This window comes from Schistocerca americana, unplaced genomic scaffold (assembly GCF_021461395.2).
Source record: "Schistocerca americana isolate TAMUIC-IGC-003095 unplaced genomic scaffold, iqSchAmer2.1 HiC_scaffold_198, whole genome shotgun sequence".
Lineage (NCBI taxonomy): Eukaryota > Metazoa > Arthropoda > Insecta > Orthoptera > Acrididae > Schistocerca > Schistocerca americana.
This window is the reverse complement of record NW_025725904.1, coordinates 140,001-147,500: the sequence shown is the minus strand read 5'-3', so window position 1 is coordinate 147,500 and position 7,500 is coordinate 140,001. Positions and strand designations below refer to the sequence as shown.

General features: G+C 53.4%; 2 non-coding genes across 2 annotated transcripts; both read left to right on the top strand.

Moving 5' to 3' along the window:
* The first annotated feature begins 4,920 nt into the window (after nucleotides 1–4,920).
* Nucleotides 4,921–6,830, top strand: LOC124573912. The gene has a single exon (XR_006972232.1). It is a non-coding gene; the product is annotated as a small subunit ribosomal RNA (ribosomal RNA).
* Nucleotides 6,831–7,181: 351 nt separating this feature from the next.
* Nucleotides 7,182–7,336, top strand: LOC124573888. Its single transcript, XR_006972210.1, has one exon. It is a non-coding gene; the product is annotated as a 5.8S ribosomal RNA (ribosomal RNA).
* The last annotated feature ends 164 nt before the right edge of the window (nucleotides 7,337–7,500 follow it).

Here is a 7,500-nt window from a genome sequence, read left to right as displayed (position 1 = left end):
CATGACGTCCTGCAACGACGATACCGCCATCTATGAGACGCCAAGCCGACCAAGACATCGATGGGCCCACAGTGCCCATCTTTCGACCCCACCCACAAAGCCTGCGTCCTCTGTCGACCACAGCACCCCAACGCCAGCGCCTCTGCCGCACGAAATCGTGGACCGGCAATCACTCCACCTGCGCCCCACTCCAACCGCCCAACTCGCAACTCCAGCGGATGAACGGCGGACTTTTCCCGCAGTCGCAATGTGCAATCCACCCCTATAACATGCGTTTCATGAAGAGTTATCTCCAATATGCGACATTCCCGCTGTCCCTATACATGAGCTGCGGGCTGTACCAGTTACGAGCTAGAGACGCGACCGCGTTGCTCTCTGTACGAATGCCGATGCTGAGCGGTCAGCTAGGAGGCGCTCCATCCATGTCGGTACCGGTGAGCGTTGCACTCGCAGTCGCAAGAACGTACGGCAAGTATATTACCTGGAAGAGTCAATGACAGTCCACGCCCCCCTGCGTGGGAAGAGTCTTTCTAGGCCATGACCCACCGGAAGGGCGCAGCGTCCCCCACCCCAGACATGTGACGTCACACCATCGGTATTGACGACTAGACTGATTCCTTATAATCATTTGCCATACACCGGTGGAAGCTGCCGAGACGAGTAACTACATAGCGGGCTCGCCGTGTCACTAATGTACAGAGATACAACAGTTTCGACTGGAACCGGATTAAACGTATACACGGCGCTGATTAGTAATAGATAGAGCCATCAGAATACAGATAATGTATACAACTGTCCGTATACATGCTGAAAGACTCTGCTCACAATCACAACCACACGTCAGCCACACACCCTTATCACGCACTACTCTCTGCCTGTAACACGCACACAGACAATATGTAAGCACCAGCATGGAACAACACCCAGTGCATCCTCTCCGCCACATTAGACAATCCACACTGTCATAACCAGACTGGGAGGTCCACTCAGAAAACAGAATATCCCACCCACCCGACAACCACCATTGCTCAGCCAAGCCACCAACACCCACACATGTCCTACACAGGGGTGCACCCAACATCACAATACTGCCTCCTCTCACAGCACACAAACAATGGCAGGAATGAAAGACACAGGTCTGCCACAAGCATGGAATGAGAGCGCCGCCTGTCATGAGCCAAAGGTGCATCCTGACGTGGCAAATCAGATGATGCCGCAGGCATCCACTTACTATAATCACAATCAACAAACCGGCCGCCCCGCCCCGCCCCCCATTAAACCTTTCCTTACAACAATGTGTACCTTAACCTAACCTATATCGTACCGTAACCTAACCTATATCGTACCGTAACCTAACCTATGTCGTACCGTAACCTAACCTATGTCGTACCGTAACCTAACCTATGTCGTACCGTAACCTAACCTATGTCGTACCGTAACCTAACCTATGTCGTACCGTAACCTAACCTATGTCGTACCGTAACCTAACCTATGTCGTACCGTAACCTAACCTATGTCGTACCTTAACCTAACCTATGTCGTACCTTAACCTAACCTATGTCGTACCTTAACCTAACCTATGTCGTACCTTAACCTAACCTATGTCGTACCTTAACCTAACCTATGTCGTACCTTAACCTAACCTATGTCGTACCTTAACCTAACCTATGTCGTACCTTAACCTAACCTATGTCGTACCTTAACCTAACCTATGTCGTACCTTAACCTAACCTATGTCGTACCTTAACCTAACCTATGTCGTACCTTAACCTAACCTATGTCGTACCTTAACCTAACCTATGTCGTACCTTAACCTAACCTATGTCGTACCTTAACCTAACCTATGTCGTACCTTAACCTAACCTATGTCGTACCTTAACCTAACCTATGTCGTACCTTAACCTAACCTATGTCGTACCTTAACCTAACCTATGTCGTACCTTAACCTAACCTATGTCGTACCTTAACCTAACCTATGTCGTACCTTAACCTAACCTATGTCGTACCTTAACCTAACCTATGTCGTACCTTAACCTAACCTATGTCGTACCTTAACCTAACCTATGTCGTACCTTAACCTAACCTATGTCGTACCTTAACCTAACCTATGTCGTACCTTAACCTAACCTATGTCGTACCTTAACCTAACCTATGTCGTACCTTAACCTAACCTGTATTGCGCCTTAACCTAACCTGTATTGCGCCTTAACCTAACCTGTATTGCGCCTTAACGTAACCTGTATTGCGCCTTAACGTAACCTGTATTGCGCCTTAACGTAACCTGTATTGCGCCTTAACGTAACCTGTATTGCGCCTTAACGTAACCTGTATTGCGCCTTAACGTAACCTGTATTGCGCCTTAACGTAACCTGTATTGCGCCTTAACGTAACCTGTATTGCGCCTTAACGTAACCTGTATTGCGCCTTAACGTAACCTGTATTGCGCCTTAACGTAACCTGTATTGCGCCTTAACGTAACCTGTATTGCGCCTTAACGTAACCTGTATTGCGCCTTAACGTAACCTGTATTGCGCCTTAACGTAACCTGTATTGCGCCTTAACGTAACCTGTATTGCGCCTTAACGTAACCTGCATTGCGCCTTAACGTAACCTGCATTGCGCCTTAACGTAACCTGTATTGCGCCTTAACGTAACCTGTATTGCGCCTTAACGTAACCTGTATTGCGCCTTAACGTAACCTGTATTGCGCCTTAACGTAACCTGTATTGCGCCTTAACGTAACCTGTATTGCGCCTTAACGTAACCGATATTGCGCCTTAACGTAACCTATATTGCGCCGTAACGTAACCCACATTGCCCCTTAACGTAACCCACATTGCCCCTTAACGTAACCCACATTGCCCCTTAACGTAACCCAACACACGTTGGGCCTTAACCCAACACACGTTGGGCCTTAACCCAACACACGTTGGGCCTTAACCCAACACACGTTGGGCCTTAACCCAACACACGTTGGGCCTTAACCCAACACACGTTGGGCCTTAACCCAACACACGTTGGGCCTTAACCCAACACACGTTGGGCCTTAACCCAACACACGTTGGGCCTTAACCCAACACACGTTGGGCCTTAACCCAACACACGTTGGGCCTTAACCCAACACACGTTGGGCCTTAACCCAACACACGTTGGGCCTTAACCCAACACACGTTGGGCCTTAACCCAACACACGTTGGGCCTTAACCTGCTCTGTAATTGTCATACGACGCGTTAAATTAGTGTAGTGTTGCCTAACTGCAACCCCCGCAATATAGTTTGCTACTCGCACTGCCCGGTCCCCAGTGTATCGCTTCATGTTAAACACCTTGCAGCTATACACTGTAATGTGGATGGCAGCAGGACGTACATGCTCAATGCCCTTTGCAGTTGTTCATTGGCATTTGCAGTTGTTCATTGGCATTCGCATGTGCGAAGCACTTAGCCTACGCTGTGGTACGGCCTGTGTCAACTGTCCGCTGATGTTGTACGTCCAAATCACACACTGTACTGCACATTGGTCCTCATGTACTGAATGATACATCGTGGTACATGTGACCGTACAACGACTGCGCCAACAACGGCGAACCATGCGGTCCAAATGTTGTGCACTCAGCTACGTGTCGTCTCCCTATAAGAGCTGGATTGCAGTGTGGTATGCCCTGGATGGCGATCAGCATGAGCCGTCTGTTGATGTAGTGGCGCGTGTTGTCAGACGTAGTCGTCTCTTCTCACACACCGTGATAGCATGGTGCACTGCGTTCCACATCTGCGACATGCGACAGAGGCCGGTTGACAGTCGTTCGCGCAATGGACATCGCATACGTACGGGGGCCACCTTCCACGTGTTCGCGAAGCGTGCACATGTTGTTGCGTGTATGTGGGCAGACATAGTGTGTCGTGACACCTGACACAGGCATGCAACAATCGTTGAATTTGCAAATGGCGATGGACGCCTACGTTTGCTGGTGACGTTATGCAAATGAACAACTGGTAAACCGTTGTGGTGCGGTTGTTCTCGCTAGAGGTGAATCAGTGATGGCGACGATCGGTTGAGCTACCAACCGGTTGTTCCAGCGATACCCACCATGCCCACGAACGTGAATGGCATCTGGGTGTGAAGCGATACGCGGCGGTGGCTGGGTGGGACCGTCCCCGGCCGGTGAGGGGGGGCCTCCCGGCGTGCTGGCCGCGCGGTGCGTGGGCGCACGCGCTACAGCCGGCTGGTGGGGGCGGCCAGTGGCAGGCGCGCCGGCCGACGGAGGCGGCAGGCGGCGCAGCTGCGCGCCGGCGCACCCTGCACGCGGCGCCGTGCGGCCAAAGTAGGTCCTCGCGGGCCCGGTGCGAAGCGCGGTGGACATCTGCAGTGTGCTGGTCCGATTGAGGACTGTGTGCGCTGAGGATGCGCCGCCGCCCGGCGCTCGGCGCCGCGACGCCGTCTGCTGCTCGGTCGCCTCTGCGGTTCTCGCAGGTGGTTTGTATCGCAGCTGTGCGGACGTGTTGGCGCGTGCGCTGTGCTGGGAGAGTTCGCTTCGGCACCCAAGTGGGGCTTTTGTCCTTCTGTGGCGCTGGCGTTGGAGCTGCCGGTCACCGTAGGTGGCGCGTGTTGTCTCCCGCCGGCAATGCCACGACAGCACGCTCCCGGGCCTCTGTCGGCAGCGGCAAGCTCAGTTGGGAGCACGGGTGGTCGCACCTAAAGCGTCTACTCGCCAAACTCCGGGCGATTGCGCCTCTCTCGAACCCGACCAAGTACTTAGGACGGCGCTGCGCGCCGCCGGGACCTGAGAGGGTTTCGAGGTGTATTGTGCAGGGGAGCTCAGCCTCCTCCTGTTTGCAGAATAATTGAGCGGACGCTTGCGTGTTCGCGCGGGCCCCCGGGACACACTCCCGGGCGGCCGGCTGCTCAGCTCTAGTTGACGCAGCTCCCTGGTTGATCCTGCCAGTAGTCATATGCTTGTCTCAAAGATTAAGCCATGCATGTCTCAGTACAAGCCGCATTAAGGTGAAACCGCGAATGGCTCATTAAATCAGTTATGGTTCCTTAGATCGTACCCACGTTACTTGGATAACTGTGGTAATTCTAGAGCTAATACATGCAAACAGAGTCCCGACCAGAGATGGAAGGGACGCTTTTATTAGATCAAAACCAATCGGTCGGCTCGTCCGGTCCGTTTGCCTTGGTGACTCTGAATAACTTTGGGCTGATCGCACGGTCCTCGTACCGGCGACGCATCTTTCAAATGTCTGCCTTATCAACTGTCGATGGTAGGTTCTGCGCCTACCATGGTTGTAACGGGTAACGGGGAATCAGGGTTCGATTCCGGAGAGGGAGCCTGAGAAACGGCTACCACATCCAAGGAAGGCAGCAGGCGCGCAAATTACCCACTCCCGGCACGGGGAGGTAGTGACGAAAAATAACGATACGGGACTCATCCGAGGCCCCGTAATCGGAATGAGTACACTTTAAATCCTTTAACGAGTATCTATTGGAGGGCAAGTCTGGTGCCAGCAGCCGCGGTAATTCCAGCTCCAATAGCGTATATTAAAGTTGTTGCGGTTAAAAAGCTCGTAGTTGGATTTGTGTCCCACGCTGTTGGTTCACCGCCCGTCGGTGTTTAACTGGCATGTATCGTGGGACGTCCTGCCGGTGGGGCGAGCCGAAGGCGTGCGACGCGCCTCGTGCGTGCTCGTGCGTCCCGAGGCGGACCCCGTTGCAATCCTACCAGGGTGCTCTTGAGTGAGTGTCTCGGTGGGCCGGCACGTTTACTTTGAACAAATTAGAGTGCTTAAAGCAGGCAAGCCCGCCTGAATACTGTGTGCATGGAATAATGGAATAGGACCTCGGTTCTATTTTGTTGGTTTTCGGAACCCGAGGTAATGATTAATAGGGACAGGCGGGGGCATTCGTATTGCGACGTTAGAGGTGAAATTCTTGGATCGTCGCAAGACGAACAGAAGCGAAAGCATTTGCCAAGTATGTTTTCATTAATCAAGAACGAAAGTTAGAGGTTCGAAGGCGATCAGATACCGCCCTAGTTCTAACCATAAACGATGCCAGCCAGCGATCCGCCGCAGTTCCTCCGATGACTCGGCGGGCAGCCTCCGGGAAACCAAAGCTTTTGGGTTCCGGGGGAAGTATGGTTGCAAAGCTGAAACTTAAAGGAATTGACGGAAGGGCACCACCAGGAGTGGAGCCTGCGGCTTAATTTGACTCAACACGGGAAACCTCACCAGGCCCGGACACCGGAAGGATTGACAGATTGATAGCTCTTTCTTGATTCGGTGGGTGGTGGTGCATGGCCGTTCTTAGTTGGTGGAGCGATTTGTCTGGTTAATTCCGATAACGAACGAGACTCTAGCCTGCTAACTAGTCGCGTGACATCCTTCGTGCTGTCAGCGATTACTTTTCTTCTTAGAGGGACAGGCGGCTTCTAGCCGCACGAGATTGAGCAATAACAGGTCTGTGATGCCCTTAGATGTTCTGGGCCGCACGCGCGCTACACTGAAGGAATCAGCGTGTCTTCCTAGGCCGAAAGGTCGGGGTAACCCGCTGAACCTCCTTCGTGCTAGGGATTGGGGCTTGCAATTGTTCCCCATGAACGAGGAATTCCCAGTAAGCGCGAGTCATAAGCTCGCGTTGATTACGTCCCTGCCCTTTGTACACACCGCCCGTCGCTACTACCGATTGAATGATTTAGTGAGGTCTTCGGACTGGTACGCGGCATTGACTCTGTCGTTGCCGATGCTACCGGAAAGATGACCAAACTTGATCATTTAGAGGAAGTAAAAGTCGTAACAAGGTTTCCGTAGGTGAACCTGCGGAAGGATCATTACCGACTAGACTGCATGTCGTTCGATGTGCGTGTCGTGTCGCGCAACACGCTACCTGTACGGCTCGCAGTAGCCGTGCGCCGCGTGCGGAACCACGCGTGCTTCTCAAAACTAACGCCAATGTTGTGTGGTACGAGCGCTGAAGCGCTGGAGCGGCTGGCCTGCGGCACCTGGCGCCTGGCGCCGGTTTTGAATGACTTTCGCCCGACTGCCTGTCCGCTCCGGTGTGGAGCCGTACGACGCCCATCGGCCGTGAGGCCGTTGGACACAGAACGCTTGAACAGGGGCCGCCACACGCCTACGTCCCGCCTATGCAACTGTCTTGAATTAGACAGTGGAAACTAAGAAAAGATCACCCAGGACGGTGGATCACTCGGCTCGTGGGTCGATGAAGAACGCAGCAAATTGCGCGTCGACATGTGAACTGCAGGACACATGAACATCGACGTTTCGAACGCACATTGCGGTCCATGGATTCCGTTCCCGGGCCACGTCTGGCTGAGGGTCGGCTACGTATACTGAAGCGCGCGGCGTTTGCCCCGCTTCGCAGACCTGGGAGCGTCGCGGCCGCCTGTGGGGCCGGCCGCGCCTCCTGAAACGTGCGATGCGCGCCCGTCGCCTGGCGGTTCGCATACCGGTACTTACTCGGTAGCGTGCACAGCCGGCTGGCGG